We start from the raw sequence: 17,012 nt of genomic DNA on the forward strand, positions 1-17,012 counted from the left end.
TCCTCTTCCTCAGACGCTGGACAAGGCTGTCCATTTAGGAGCACAGAATGTACAAGCAGACAATAGGCTAAGGGAAAGCCCCTGCTCCAGTTGTTGGGGGACCAAAATGAAGACCAAACTGCTCCTCTATTACATATGTGAAAGGGTAGCCTGTATTCATTCTTTGGTTGGTAATTCAGTCTCTGGGAGCCCCCAGGGGTGAAGATTATTTGACTGTTGGTCTCTCTGTGTAGTCCCTGTCTACTTTGGGTCCCTTTCCTTAAAACTTTTTGAGCTCCATATAATGTTTGGATGTCTCTGAATCTGTTTCATTTGGCTGCTGGATGGAGCCACTCAGAGGACAGTAATGCTATGTCCCCATTTGCAAGTGAAATGGAGTATCATTAATAGTATCAGGGACTGGATCTTGCCCAGAGAATGCCTCTTAATCTGAGGGATTGGATAGCCCTCGGTCTCTGCTCTATCTTTGTCCCTGCATGTGTTGTAGACAGGACACACTTTTGGTCAAAGGTTTTATGGGTGAGTTGCTGTCCTTATTCTTCTACTTGGAGTCCTGCCTGGCTATAGGAATCGGCCATTTCAGGGTACATATGGCCCACTGTCAGGAATCTCAGCTAGAGTCACCGCTATAGACCCTCTGGGGCCTCTCCCCATCCCAGGTCTTGTCAAGTCCTCGATATTGCCCTCCCAGCCCCTCACCTATCTCTATTCTTTCTCTCCTGCTTGCCCCACATATGATCTCTTCCACACTCCCCTTCCAATCCCCTCTCCCACCCAAATCCCTCCTTCCAGTGACCTGTGATATCTATTTTATTTCCCCTTTTGAGAAAGTTTCAACCATCCTTCTGTGGGCCCTTCTTGTTATTTGGCTTCTTTGGGTCTGTGGATTATAGCATGGTTATTCTGTACTTTGTGGCTAATATCCACTATAATTGACTATATAACATGATTGCCATTTTGGTTCAGAGTTACTTCACTCCGCATAATATTTTCTCATTCCATCAATTTGACTGCAAAATTCATGATGTTCTTGTTTTTAATCATTGAGTAGTATCCCATTGTGTAGATGCACCTCATTCTTTGTATTCATTCTTCAGTTGAGAGACATGTTGGTTGTTTCCAGTTTCTGGCTATTATGAATAAATCTGCTATGAACATAGTTGAGCACGTGTCCTTGTGGGATGGTGGAGCACACTTTGGGTATACGTCCAGGTGTGGTATACGTGGGTTTTGAGGTAGAACTATTCTCACTCAGTCTTCTGAGAAACCGTCACATTGGTTTCCATAGTGCTTATACAAGTTTACAATACCACCAGCAATGGAGGAATGTTTCCCTTGCTCCACGACCTTACTAACATGTGTTGTTCTTTGAATTTGTCTAATCTTCACCATTCTGATGGGTGAAAGGTAAATTCTCAGAGTTGTTTTAACTTGATTTTCCCTGATAACTAAGGCTTTAAACATTTCCTTAAGTGTTTCTCAGCCATTCAATATTACTCTACTGAAAATTCTTTGTTTAGCTCTGTACCACATTTTTAATTGGGTTAATTGTATTGTTGGTGTCTAACTTCTATGGTTCTTTATATATTTTGGATATTGGCTCTCTGTTGGATGTAGGTTAGTGAGGATCTTTTTCCCAATTTCTAAGCTGTCATTTTGTCATAGTTGCAAGTGTTGTTTAACTTGCAGAAGCTTTTCTAGCTTCATTTGGTCTCATTTATTAATGTTACGTTTGTTCCTGAACCATTACTTTTCTGTTCAGGAGGTATTTCGTGTAGCACCATTTTTAAGTCTATTCCTCACTTTCTGTTCTTTTAGATTAAGTGTGTCCAGTTTGATGTTGAGAACCTTGATCCACTTGTACTTCAGTTTTTCCCAGGTTGATAAATATGGATTTATTTGCATTCTACATAAAGACATCCAATTAGATTAGCAACATTTGTTGAAGATGCTCTCTATTTTCCATTGTATGCTTTGAGCTTCTTTGTCAAAAATCAAGCATCCATAGGTGTAGGGGTTATTTCTGGGTTTTTTATTTGATTCTATTTATTCACTTGTTTGTTTCTATACCAATATTATGTATATTTTTCTGCTTATTGCTCTGTTGTACAGCTTAAATTTAGGGTAGAGATAACTCCAGAAGTTTTTATGCTCATGATCCTTTTAGCTATCCTGGGTTTTTTGTTTTTCTCTATGAAGTTGGGAATTGTTCTTTCAAGATCTGTGAAGAATTGTGCTGGAATTTTGATGGTGATTTCATTGAATCTACATATTGCTTTCAGTAAGATGGCCATTTCCACTATGTTAATCCTACCAATCCATGACCAAGGGAAATCTTCCCATCTTCTAGATTTTCATCAATTTCTTTCTGCAGAGACTTGAAGTTCTTGTCATATATATCTTTCATTTGCTTGGTTCAAGTTACACCATGAAATTTAATATTATTTGTGGCTATTGTGAAGTTTGTTGTTTCCCTAACTTCCTTTTCAGCGTATTTATCACTTTTGAAGAGGATAGCTACCGATTTCTTTGAGTTAATTTTATATCCAGCCACTGAGCTGTAGCAATTATCTGGTAGAATTTTTGAGGTCACTTATGTATACTATCAGATCATCTGTGAATAGTGGTACTTTGACTTCTTCCTTTCCAATTTGTTTCCCCTTAATCTCCTTTAGTTTGCTTATTGCTCCAAGTACTATAGTACTCCAAGTACCATATTGAAGAGATATGGGGAGAGTAGGCAGCATTGTCTTGTCTCTGATTTTTGTGGAATTGCTTTAAGTTATTCTCCTTTTAATTTGCTATTTTTTTAAGCTTAGGTATATACCTTTTATTCATGCTCTCTCCTAGACTTTTCTTGGGGTGTTAGATTTTTCAAATGCATTTTCTGGCATCTAATGAAATAATAATTTTTTCAGTGTTTTTTATGGTTGATTATGTTAATGAATTTTCATCTACAGAACCATCCCTGCATTGCTGGTATGAAGCCTATTTGATCATGGTGATGATATTTTTGATGTGCTCTTGGATTTGGTTTGTGAGTATTTCGTGGAGTATTTTTGCATCAAAGTTCATAAGGGAAATTGGTCTGAAATTCTTTTTCTTTGTTGAGTCTTTGTGTGATTTACCTACCAGGTTGAGTGTGTCCTCATAGAATGAGTTTAGCAGTGTTCCTTCTGTTGCTATTTTGTGGAATAATTTGAGGACTATTGGTATTACCTCTTCTTTAACATCAGGTAGAATTGTGCACTAAAACCACTTATGAATTTTCTTTGGGGGGAGATGGGAAACGAAATGACTGCTTCTACTTCTTTAGGAATTATAGGATTATTCAGATAAGTTTACCTGATCTTGATGTAGTTTTAGCTTTGATAATCGGTGTCTGTCTAGAAAATCATCCATTTCATTTAGATTTTCCAAATTTGTGGAGTATAGGTTTTGAAGACCTAATAATTCTTTGAATTTCCTCTGTGTCTTTTATCATGTCTCCCTTTTTAGTTCTGCCTTTTGGGTAGTTTGGGTAGTTTGGTCTATCATATTGATTTTCTCAAAGAATCAGTTCTTGGTCTGTTGATTCTTTGTTTTAGTTCTGTTTTTAATTGATTGATTTTAGTCCTGTGTTTGTTATTTCCTGTAATCTACTCCCCCTGGGTGTGTTCACTTCTATTTTTCTCTAGAGCATTCAGACTTACTTTTAATGACCTAATATGAGAACTCTCCAATTTCTCTCGGAGGGCAGTTAGTGCCATGACATTTCCTCTTAGAACTGCTTTTATAGTGTCCCATAAGTTTGGGTACGTTGTGCCTTTATTTCCTTTCAATTCTAGAAAGTCTTTACTTCTGTCTTTATTTCTTCCCTCATCCAGTGATCATTGAGTAGATAGTTGTTCCTTTTCCATGAATATATAGGCTTTCTGTTGTTTCTGTTGCTGCTGAAGTTCAACTTTGGTCCATGATGATCTGATAAGAAACATGGGGTTTAGTCTCTGGGTGCTCCAGTTAGTTGATATCGTTCTTCCTATGGGGTTGCAATCCCCTAGCTCTTCCATTGGGGTCCCAGTGCTCAGCTCCATTGTTGGCTGTGAGTATTTGTGTCTGTATTAGTTAGGTGCTGGTAAAACCTCTCGGGGAACAATCCTACCAGGCTCCTGTCAGCAAGAGCTTCTTGGCAAAAGCAATAGTGTTGGGGTTTGGTGGCTGCAGATGGGATGGATCCCTAGGTGGGGCGGTCTCAGGATGGCCATTCCTTCAGTTTCTGTTCCATTTTTTAATTGGATATTTTATTTCTTTACATTTCAAATCTAATCCCTTTTTCCAATTTCCCCTCTGCAAACGCCTTATCCCATCCACCCACTCCTCCTGCATCTATGAGGATGCTCCCCTACCCACCCACCCACTCTCACCTCACTGCCCTAGCATTCCCCTACACTGGGGAATTGAGCCTACACAGGACCAAGGGTCTCTTCTCCCATTGCTGCCAGACAATGCCATCTTCTGCCACAGATGCAGCTGGAGCCATGGGTCCCTCCATGGTTGATGGTTTAGGCCCTGGTAACTCTGGGGGGGGTCTGGTTGGTTGATATTGTTCTTCCTATAGGGTTGAAAACCCCTTTGGCTCCTTCAGTCCTTTCCCTAGCTCCTCCATTGGTGTCCCCATGCTCAATCCCCGTCTGTATTTGTCAGGCTCTGACAAAGCCTCTTAGGAGACAGCTAGATCATGCTCCTGTCAGCAAGCTCTTCTTGACATTCACAATAGTGACTGGGTTTAGTGTCTGTATATGGCATGGATCCCCAGGTGGGGAAGTCTCTGGATGGCCTTTCCTCCAGTCTCTGCTTCATACTTTGTCCCCGTATTTTCTTTAAACAGGAACAATTCTGGGTTAAAACTTTGAAGATGAGTTGGTGGCCCCATCCCCCCAATTGGGGGCCTTGCCTAACCTCTGGATATGGTCTCTATAGGTTCTCCCTTCCATTTGTTGCATATTTCAGCTAAAACCATCCCCATTGTGTTCTGGGAGCCCCGTTCTTTTCTGGTATCTGGGACTGACTGGTGTCTATCCCCAGTTTCCCACCCACCATTGCTACACACCTCTAATCAGTTTCCTGACCTTCTGCATATCATCCCTGTCCATTCCATTTTCTGTCTGTCTTTCCTTTGAACAGGAACATTTCTAGGTTGAATTTTGAGATGGGTGGGTGGCCCTATCCCTCAACTGGGGACCATGCCTATCTCCTGGAGATGGTCCCTAGAGGTTGTATCTCCCTCTTGTATATTTTGGCTAAAGTCATCCCCATTGGTTTCTGGGAGTTTTTCACATAGAGGGATCCATGGTTCCAAATACATATGTAGCAGAAAATGGCCCTGTCTGACATCAATCGGATGGGAGACCCTAGGTTCTGTGGAGGTTTGATGCCTCAGAATAGGGGGATGATAGAGCGGTGAGGTGGGTATGAGTGAGTGGGTAAAGGAGCACCCTCATAGAAGCAAAGCATAGGGGAGAGAGCAGATGAGATGTGTGTGGTGGGGTGTAGAGGAGTGATATCATTTGAAATATAAATGAATAAAATGATTAATAAAAAGGTTTTTAAAAAAGAAAGAAGAGAGTAGGAAAAGGCATGTGAGGACAAGAAGAAGAAGAAGTGAAAGACAGCATAGAAAAAAGAGGAGTAGGAGAATGAAAGAAAGTCAGATAATTTGTTTCAGAATAGTATTTCTTAAGACTTCTTGAATAACTTTAAACAGCATTTCACTTTTACTTAGCAGAGTGAACCATGACATTTTGTAGCAGATTATCACACCTGTTCTTTATAGACAATATCAAAAGTAGAACTGAAATTTGAACCTTTGAAATTGGATAGCGTGACTGTAAATTCAATTTTTAAAGGTACATTTTTTAAAGAATATAAACTTTAACTTAAAGGTGAATAAAATAATTGTTAGAGAAAATGATGCATGGGGTTAATTGAATCCTCCTGTACCTGTGGGGTGGCTTCCCTTGTGACTGATTATATGGTCAATTTTGGAGAATGATACTTCAGGTACTGGAAAGAAGATATATATGTATTGTGTGGTTGAGTAAAATGTTCTCTCTCTCTCTCTCTCTCTCTCTCTCTCTATATATATATATATATATATATATATATATATATATATATATATATATATGTTACGCCCTTTTGAATTATAACCTCCATTATTTTCATTATTTCTCTGTTATTTTCTGTCTCTGTGACCTGTCCATTGGTGAGAGTGGGGTGCTGAAGTCTCCCACTATTAACGTGTGGGGTTCAATATGTGATTTAAGCTTTAATAATTTTTCTTTTCCAAATGTGCTCTTACACTTGGGAAATAGATATTAAATTCCTGTTGCTGAAACATTACATACTTTATATACAGAACTTGGAGGAATCAAGATCATCTGACCTGGAAACCTCCACCCTGAGGGTTACTCTCACAATATGGAAATGTACTATGCAAACTGGCAATGAAGAACGACAATCAGTAGAACTACTACCCACCCATGAAGCCTGTGAATCACAACAACTATCAGTTCAGAAAGATAACCCCAATTATGCATTATTTTATCTTGGAGGTAACCAACAGCTATATACTTAGATTTGACACCTTTTTAATATGAGGGAATTTAGCCTGGTAGTATAAACCTAGTCAACTACTCCAGGCTAGAAAGGTCATAGACTCTAGAAGTACGTACTACTGCCATTTCTCTACATCAATATAATTTCTAACAGAATTCTAAGTAGTTATTCTTACTCCTCAAAGAAGCTTCTTTGCAGTATACAGAGGTTACAATAGAGGACCGTAACTATTCAAAGTACAAAGAATAAGCTATTATGGGTTTCTCAGCCCTAGTTTTTACAGTGTAACACCTACATACACTGTTAGGAGAACTTTGCAGAGGAGGGGTAGAAAGACTCTCAGAGACAGAATATTGAAACGATTACATCCAGACTCTTCTAGACATGACAAGAGGGCTGCACCCACAAACCCTCAATAATATGGTTCTCTAGACCAGACCTTCCCATTGGGAATATGTCATATATGATGACATACCAAAATGTATATGTGTGTACGTAGTTTCCTGTAGGTTTGTGGAGTCCCGTGTCTACTCTGCCACCTGGCTTGGCTGCTCAGGGAGACAGGGCAGATGAAGAAATTGCTTTCACCCCATTCCACTGCTGTCACTGGGAGGGTTTTGAACTATAGGGAAGCCCCGGACTCTGCTCAGTGGAGGGGAGAGCCAGGGCTTGCTCAGGGATCCCCGGGCCTGCAAAAAGTCTGGGGCCACCTTGTTCCCGGGCTCTCTGGACACCTAGGCACTGCTGGAAGTCACAGAAGAGCTAAGAACAAAGTGGGGACTCTCGGGCTGGATCTAGCCTGGGACCGGACATAGAAGAAGGAGCTCCAGCTGGCCCCGCAGGGAAAGTCTTTGGCTTGACTGTGGTGGGCTTGAACTTAGCTTGGTTGGAAGCACAGAGAGGCCTTCTACAGGAGATTAGACTGCAACCCTATAGGCAAAGGCCTTCTCCATGGCTCTCCATGGTGGATCCCAATGAAAAGAGACAATCCGTGGTTTTAAGGCATTTAATGTCATGGCAGAAAGTAGTGTGTGAAAACATACCCCACTTCTCAGGGTGGGTCTGAGATTAAATACCTTTTGCAAAGAAGAATGTCTGGGAAGGAAATCTTATTGGTAAGCCCTCCAGGCCTTTAACTATCTCATCTGTCTTGAGCCTACATGACCACAGGTAACATATTCTACATGTAGAAGGACTTAGGGTGTTGCCCTTATGTGACTGATGGCCACAAATCTATGGCGGCTGCAGCTATTGACAGGGGCCTGGCACTCTGGAACAGGTAAAGGGCCTACTGTCCTTCCAGAGTCTAAAGGGCTTCTAGCCTTAGCTCATTCAGGAACCAGGACACCCTTCATATTCCCACAGTTTCCTATAATACTAATTGATAATACTAATTCAAAGGATAAAGTCATGAGCTTGAGGAGAAGATGGAGAAAAAGGAGAGGGAAGGGAGTAGTGATGTAAATACAGTATTTATATATGAAATTCACATACGTTTTAAATTTAAAAGAAAAAGAATTTTAAGCCAAAATAGACCTATCCTTTTTATATTGTTTCTTAAAGGTTGTTTTAATATGTGTATGCACACATATGCGTGTGCAATTTTCATCATGTGCATATGTACCCACAGAAGAGAAGAAGGTATCTGACTATGCATACTTGAAATTGCAGGTGGTTGTAAGTGGTCCAGTATGGTTTCTGGGAACGGATCTTGTCATCTGATAGTGCAGTGAGCATTTTAAATTGCTTTTTGTCAGATATTTGATCATGACAACAAGAAAACTAAATCATGCATCATGTGTTTGCTCTTCATGTGCTGTAGGTTTCCACATATTCCATCAAAGCCCAGGGAGGATAGTCTTCCGTTTCCAATAGTCTTACGACTCAAACAGTACTCAGAATATGGCAGAATCCAAACATGTTTTGAAAGAATGATCTGTAGAACAAGGGTGGTGCTATGGCCATGATTATCAAACTGATGTGAGGGATTAAAAACAGTGTGTGTGTGTGTGTGTGTGTGTGTGTACATATATATAAACATACATATGTGAATGACGTATGTGACATATATTGATAAAGATCATATAGATAATGATAGAGATAGAGAAACATGAGAAGTAGATAGAGATGAGAGCAGGGGGAGTAGAGATAGACATGCCTTATTGGAAACCTCCTGATGCAGATATTCTGGAAATTCAACCACATACATTTGATTTTTAGATACTTCCCTAGAGACTATGATATTTCTTGAAATTTTATGAATATGAAACCTGAAACCTAGTTCTCAGAGCTTTTTGAGAAACGATGTCATTGAACCCTCGAATAACTTCAGAAAATTAGAGGGACCTGGGGACTCCCAAATACAGTTAAGCCCAGAACCAAAAATAAACAGTTTGTAACTGTTACCATGATCTTGCCCTACCTTAGGACAGCCCCAGCAGAGAAAGAGGGAGTTACAACAAAGGGTGAAACATTTAGACTTAATAGTGTGCACCTGTGCACAGAAAGCTCCAGCTGGACCCTCCTGCCTCTCCCAGGAGAACACAGGATAACCCATAGCCAAAGGGAATTGTTGAAGTAACCTTTTCAAGAGCCAGAAGGAGGAGGAAAGCTTTGGGCTTCACGTCCCATAAGGAAAATCTACAGTTTCACTTCCATGGGGAACTGAAGGAAAATAAAAATAGCAGGATATATAATGGATGCAACTCCCAAATGTTATCAAGGAGCCATAGCACCTGACCCAGGGTCTGCCTCCAATGCCTATGAATGCTGGGAAACATAGTTCTGAGTTTCTATGTCTCTTCCATAAAGGAAGGTTTCACACATTTCAGGAACCTAGTGAGTCCACAGAAGGGCCCATTCATATAACTAAAAGTACTCCACCTTTCCTAAAATTGGCAGATATTTGGAGAATAGGTATACCTATTGTATACCTTGTGTTGTATGTCTTGTAGATTTGGTTAAAACAAAGCTATGGTTGTTCCCTACAGAAAATCCAAACTGATTAATTTAGAATTGAGTTCAAAAGTCAGGGAAACAAAGGCTCACTTTTTTATACTCAACCTCATGAAATGCTTTGTTGCCTTTGCTGTGGACGATGCTAAGAAGAGAGCTATAGGGATTGACATTCTCCTTGCCTGCAAAAGAAAGAGAGGGAACACTCAGGGTTAAGTGGTCCGGCTCAGGCCCTGAACACTGCTCACCTCTTTCCCAGAGCAAGCCAGAAGAAGAGGAGCCAGGAGCGCATGCTCACAGTGCTCTGCTGCCCCGCTGCCCCGGTGATGGGTGATGTGTACAAATGTATGCAGCAAGGTTCTCTTCAACTAGATTAAGTGAAAGGAAAGTTTTAACAGAGCCTCAGCAATTTTGCTAAGATCTCACTGGCAAACAGCCATGAAAAGAAGTTTTGGGGGAGGAAAAAAGTTGATGTTTGCAGTCTGCTGCAACGCACTTCCAAAGCAGCAGAAGAGACCATAGACCTGGCTGAGGATTACTGTGTCTTAACTAGCTTCCCTGGGGAATGCTGGGCTTGATATTATCTAGAAATTGGGAGGAAAATGGTGAGTGGCTAACACTCCTAAATGGGTACATAGTGTTTTCATATTCAAAGCTCTTTAATGTTACCCTTAGGAGCCTTGTGAGATAAGAGAAGAAGTGATTATATCCCCAGTTTGTGAGAGGGAGAGTCAAAGCCGAAGGGTCAGGCAATTTGCACAGAAAATAATTGGAGTCAGTGTCCAACCAACATTGGGCCTCAGGGGTTCCTCAAACTGAAGTCGGAACTCAGGAAAATGAGACCCACAGCTTGGGTCTGAAAAGCTTATATCAAGAAAACAAGGACCCAAGCACAATCTCATAATTAAAAGTGACTGGACAAAACTCAGGACGAAGGAGGCAGATTCACAGCTAAATAGAAAGTAAGTGGCACTTCATTAAACATTAAATTAATTTCCAAGATGTTATTTTGAAGGCCATTATGCCATTTATGGGCATCAGCTATGCACCGTGAGAAACTAGAAATTAGTATCTAGAAATCTCTACATGCCTGGATTTATCATTGAGGAATATTGGAGGAGCTAAAATTAATTTGGATTAAAAAAATTTAGAAACCAAATTTTTGTTCCTACCTTCCATTCTTGCTTTCTCCCCAATGCTACCAATGAAATCAGTTTTTTTTTAATTCCTAAAATGTCTTCTTTGATTCAAAGATCTTCAGAAATTTACAAACTATGTTATTGCACGAGCTCCTATTGTTAGTCCTAGGAGACTTTACCATGAACATGGAGGTGTGCATTCAGTCTGCTCATGAGAAGAATGCTTTCAGAACAGTATTTTCACACACACACACACACACACACACACACCACACACACAGGGAGGGGGCGGGGAGACAGCTAGTGTGATCGTGGAGGTAGAGATTGAAGTGACTACACACCAATGAAAGATGGCTGCCAGAAGAATCTGAAAAGACAAGGGGGCAGACCACTCTGGTGCCTGGTGAGGAAGCACAAGACAGCCAACATTTTAGTGGAAGTGATTTCCAGAGTTTGTGTCCCCAGGACTGTAAGACAGCACCATGTTGTTTCACTCTTCCAAGTAAGTGGTAAATTTTTATAGCGTCCATAATCCCACCTGCAACCTTAATTGTCCTGTCAAGTGATATAACATAGTCACAGATTCTAGGACTAAAAATTAAAAACTTTGACAGGGGATGAAGGTGACATCATTTTCCCTCCTGTAATCATTGAACTCATGAACTTGATGTGTCTGGACGTTCCCTCATTCCTTTCCAACGCTCATTGTACCCTATTCCTTGCATGTATAGGCTGTAACTCAGTGGCTCAGGATAAAGTTTGATACAGCTAAAGTGTATCTACTTTAGCAATTACAGGTTCTGAGTCTGATCCTCAATCTAATTTCCTCACCAGTGAAGTAATACCATTTTATTGGACCATTGAACGGATTAAATGATCTTTGCCATGCGAAGTATCACTTCACAGAGAATGAGCCCTTATAATGTCAAAAGTATCTTCCTTATCTCTACCGGCAGCCCCAGCATCAGAAAGGTGGTTCAATTGACTGTGTGAATACCAATTCTCAATGGCAAAATGGTAAAATCAGTGGCTTTCACAGTCATCACAGATTGTCCATGACTGTGTGCACTATTGTTCTCCTCTGTGGATCTCACTAGATGCACTCAAGTGGCAATGCTCGGTTTACCTGGACTGGATAGTGCGAGAAGACTGTATGTAGTAATAACCTGACCACAGCAAAGCTGTCCTTAAAGATACTATTCAAGGCCTCTTTGTATCACAGTCTCAGCCCAGGTTTACCTGTCACATCTATCACACTGTTGATCAAAGCACCACCAAAACTTAAAAAGTGCCAAGATACATTCCACTTTTCATAGAGGTATTAATGGAGCGAGGATAATAATTTAAGGTCGTTACTTTCAACCTATTGGGATGAGTTTTGGGAAAGGAGTTCTAGGTTTGAACTTTAGCTAATGCACAAACTTGGGGAAATCTTGTGACTTTGAGTATAGCAATGGCATCTCTGGGCCTTTGATATACCAAACATTGTGCTAGGATGTTCCGGGGAGACAAGGATGTCCTCTACGTCCTCAGGAAAGTGTCTTAAAGGGTCGCTTTGATGATTAATAGGCAAGGAACATAAATCATGACAGTGCAATGCTTAGAGGTGCCTGAGATGCAGTTATCACTTAGAAAATGAGGGGCTATTCTTATCGTTCAGTATTCACCAGAATGTCTTGACTTCATTTATAAATGAGAGTAGAAGACGTGTCACCTTTATTAATCTGTTTGGACGTCATCACAGAGCACATAGTTTGGATGGCGAGCATAAAAGAAATTCAGTTCATACAATTTTAGAAGCTGGGAAGTCTAAGATTAAGGTTTTGGGAAAGTGGAGTTCATTTTAAGACTTGCACTGTGGCTCTAATAGCCTCCTTATGAGTGCACAGGATGAGGGGATGGGAAAGAAAGGGAGGAGAGGAAAGTGGAGTGGAGGAGAAAGGAGAGGAGACAAGAAGTGGGGAAGGAGAGAGGTGGGAAGGAAACTGGTCTCACTTTATGGGGCAAGTAGGAATATTACTGGGACCTTGCCACTTAGGACCCCCATCTAAACTGAATTTCCTACTAAAGTAGATAGACATCTCCAAATACCAGCCTGTTGTTGTTAGGGCTTCAACATATGCATTCTGCAGGGCCACGGTATTCATTCTATAACATCACACAAAGCCTCTTCTTCCTGGCCCATAGAGTAAGATACTCAGATACACTCTCTCTCTCAAGGCCTAGAATTGATTTTACAGTATTGAATCAGAGTCATCTTTTAAGTAAACATTTATAACCAGAACTGGAATTATGCACGTAGCCCCCATTTTGTCCTATAAATGCAGTACCATGGATAGGGTGCGATTACCATAGCCATAAACATACAATGTACCACACCACTCTTAAACAAGGACAGGTGTTTAAATGCCGTTCACTGTCCGGGAAATGGAGAAGCCTGGATAATAACTTCAGTCTCAGACAGAGCTTTATTTTTTTGTTCGAAGGCTTATTGTAAATCCTCAGTGTCAGAACGAAGCAGTATTAAAGAGAACTGAACTAGGACTCCAACCACCTGGCTTATAGACCCAGCATTAGCACTAACAAGCTCTGTGACCCAAAGTAAGCTACTTAACCTCACATAGGCTCCATCTCAGCGCGCAGTAAGATGATGAGATTGCCAAGTGTTTCGTACAGTATTTCATAGCGCTCTGGGGTAACAGAGACCAAGAGCTCAGAAGCCTTCACCACCTGTCTCGGCCAAGCACCCTTCCCTTGTTTCAGTCTCTTAGATGTGTTGACAGATTTTGTTTTCCCTCTTTGGCTATTTTATTGGGTTCATATACCTCCCTTCTAACCTTTATTCCACACAAATCCTTTCAAACGCCCAACACGAAGTAGGAAAGAAGAAAGGTTACAGGGGAGAGGGGACATAGACTTCTTTAGGCTACTTCCTGTTCATCAAGGATATTGAGTTCTTGAAGCAAGCCCAGTCTTCGTAGTCAGGATACCTCCAACGATTTCATCTCGTCTCCTTGCTCATGAACGCGTGACAGATTGCAACAACAGCCATGAGGAGCCAAGGGGGAGCAGCAGCTTCTTCAAGCCCTCTCTGGGCTTTCCCATTTATACTCTCTCCACAGTTCCCAGATTTAAACTATCTGCTGCTGACCCTGTTGGGCAAGAGGCAAATTATAACGACCTGTGGTGAGGAAGCTTCTTAGTCCACACCTGGGATTAAAATAAAAACATTCACATAACAGAACTGAACAGAAAGTTGGCACTACATACATGTCAGTTGAAAAAAAATAATACGTAGACTAAAAAGTATAAATAAGTGGTGGCCAGCAAACATGATGCTGGAGACTTGTATCCTTTAGAGAATTTACAAATAAACAAGATGAGGTTGCCATTCAGAATCCGGTTTCATATGCCCACCCTGGACCTTTCTATAAAGGTCCTAGATGATACTAATATAGCCTGTCCCTCGATCATATTCCCAGGAGTAAAGAATTAGGTTATAATATGAATAATTAATCCACATTTTTCATCTACTGAAGAAAAACTCCTTCTAGTTCAGGCAATGAACTCGAATTCATTCTAACCCAATTATCTAACCCAATATGAATTATCTAACCCAATAAGAAAGGCTAATGAAGCTTTGTCACTGTGTAAGTTTCTAACAGATCACAGAGGAAATGCTTTCTCTCACAAAGGAGCAACTTTTGGAGATACATTAAAGAGAAATATCAGCCTGTGTGGACTTCAGCCTGTGGGTGTCTCCAGCTTCGTGTGCAGTCCACGGCAAATCTCTTAGAGGGCTCAGCACACTTCTATTACGTTTTCCATTGTTCTCTTCATTTTCTCACTCCTCTGCACTGATGTTTCCAGGTGAGATGGGAAATAGAAGGACCAAAACGCCAATAATAAGAAAGAATTTTCTTGCAGTATTTGCAGTCCAGCTGGAATTTGGAAGTAACAAAAAGGAAAAAAAAATCTCACAAGCAAAGCAAATCCTGAGACTATCCAATTTGCAGAGCCCCAAGCAACTGCCTATGAATCTAAGAGGGTAGATATCTACAGTCTCAGGCTTCTAAAGGCTTCCCATCAGTCATTTCAATACCAGAGAGTCCCTCTAGCACTGCTTCCTCAACAAGGTGGGTAATTAGTCTGCTATCTGCCCTGTCAGAACTGGTCTTAGCCCCACTCCACTCCAAGCCTCCAACCTCCCTGATGAACCATATTATTAGAGGTTGCGAGATAATCCAGAGATGAATAGTTTGAAAGGCCACGTGAAAACTGCAAAGATGAATTAAATTACATTCTGGAGACTAAAGGATAAATTGGAAATGAGGCGATTTCTTATTTAAGAAGTCTTCTTCACAGTTCCCCTGGAATGTAAACACAGGGCGCTCTGCGGAGGATGGGGTCACCTGCTGCCTAGGGAAAGCAGCTTGAATTTTATTACCTTGGTGATCCTTGGCAGCATACACACTTCAGGAGGCGCAAACCCTGCTCCCTTTACTTTGTCTCCTGTGCGGGTTTCTAGCTTTCATAACATTTTAATTAAATTTGGGCTTGTCTTTCTCGCTCACCTTACTCTCCGCATCAAAGGAGAGGCTTTTCATGGGCTGCCTGGCTGGGGTTCCTGTTATTCTTCCATTTTTAGATGCGGGCTTTTTTTTGGCATACAAGGAGAATGGCAATTAAATCAGGGCAGGGGTAACCTGCAGTTTCTCTAAGAGATAGCAGCACATAACTCCAGTGTGACTTATACATGAAGGTAATGAATTCTATAATGCAAATTTACATAGAGGTCAACTGAAAAATGGTTGTGCATTTGATAGTACAGTGGGCATTAGGTGGTTGTCACACAATAAATAATTCATCTTGCATAGTCACTTGCTATGTAAATGGTAGACTATGTATATTAACACATTTAACTCAGAACAAAACAGACATCTGAGACCAGATGAATCTCTCTATGGACATATTACAATTACTGCTCCCCAGGGGGCTTAACTCTTCACTTTTAAAGATGGAAATTAGGATTTAATTGAAAAGGGCTTGTGTGTGTGTGTGTGTGTGTGTGTGTGTGTGTGTGTGTGTGTGTGTGTACTTGTTCGTTCTGATGAAGTGAGACTTACAAAGAAGCAATTGAGTAACTTTAATGCAAATTGAAAGCATTGGCTTAGATACCCTGTAGGTAAATAGTAAGGGCTCAAAAACCAGTATGACTAGAAGACACAAACTCTTTAAAAGTTACTAAATTCACCTATTTTTAAATTATCTTTAATCCTTTTTTTTTACAATCTAATCATTATTCTCCTTCCAGAATGTCTGTATTTTTGCCAAATAGATTTTTTGCCACCTGAAAGCATACATAACCTTCTGGTCACTCAGCCATATTTCATGATTTCTTATACACCAGCCATCCATGGAGTCTGCACTGACGTACATGATCAATTTTGATATCAAATCTCTTGAAACATGTAATTTAGTCAAATTGCTTCAGCATTCAACTATTTAAAAAAATCAAGAAAAAGAAAACAGATCTCTTTTCTAATACTACAGAATCTTTAAATCTCTGTGCAAATCTTCAAAACTCCCGAGTGTGGTGCAGGGCAACACCTCTCCCAGCACACCTGCTGCTATCTGACAGAGGTGTGAGAAGAATCTGTTTAAGATATATTCTCCAGGAAGATGTAGATGGTTTATGGAGACAAACGCCAGGGAAATATGTGGAGGAACTATGATGGCTGCCTCTGAGGACTTTTTACCATAAGGAAAGATTTTCACCACAGGGAAAGAACTATAGCAATGGCAGGACAATGCAGAAGAACCAAGGTGGTTTTCATGGGCATCTATTGGTTATAGGTCAGCCAGACAAACAGAAACAAGGCAACACCCATGCATTTACACCAGAAATCAGCACTTTCGGGCCCTAGCTAGTCAAATCTGAAGTTTGCAGGGCAGGCACTCAGGAAAGGAAGACCAAGGTTATAAGAGAAAGTTTGTCAGTTAGAGGTACCTGTCAGGAAAGACTAAGAAGGAGGGAGCGATTGCAAGCACAGCTGTTATTGGGAGTCTTTGATCTCAGGGCTTAAGCTCTTCCTAAAGGCCTTCAAGCTAAGCAAGGTAGGACCACCAACCTTAATATTCCTTTGAACCACTCAGAATACCTGATTTTTGACAAAAAGTGTTAAGTTAATATAAGGGAAAAGAGTTATGTTTGCCACAAGGAGGTCATTTGTTCTCTATTATTTGTTGTCCCAAGTCAACATATGCATATATGCAACATATATGCATAACTAGAAACAGAATTCTTGACAATATACGCAG

This window comes from Rattus norvegicus, chromosome 5 (assembly GCF_036323735.1).
Source record: "Rattus norvegicus strain BN/NHsdMcwi chromosome 5, GRCr8, whole genome shotgun sequence".
NCBI classification, from domain to species: Eukaryota; Metazoa; Chordata; class Mammalia; order Rodentia; family Muridae; genus Rattus; species Rattus norvegicus.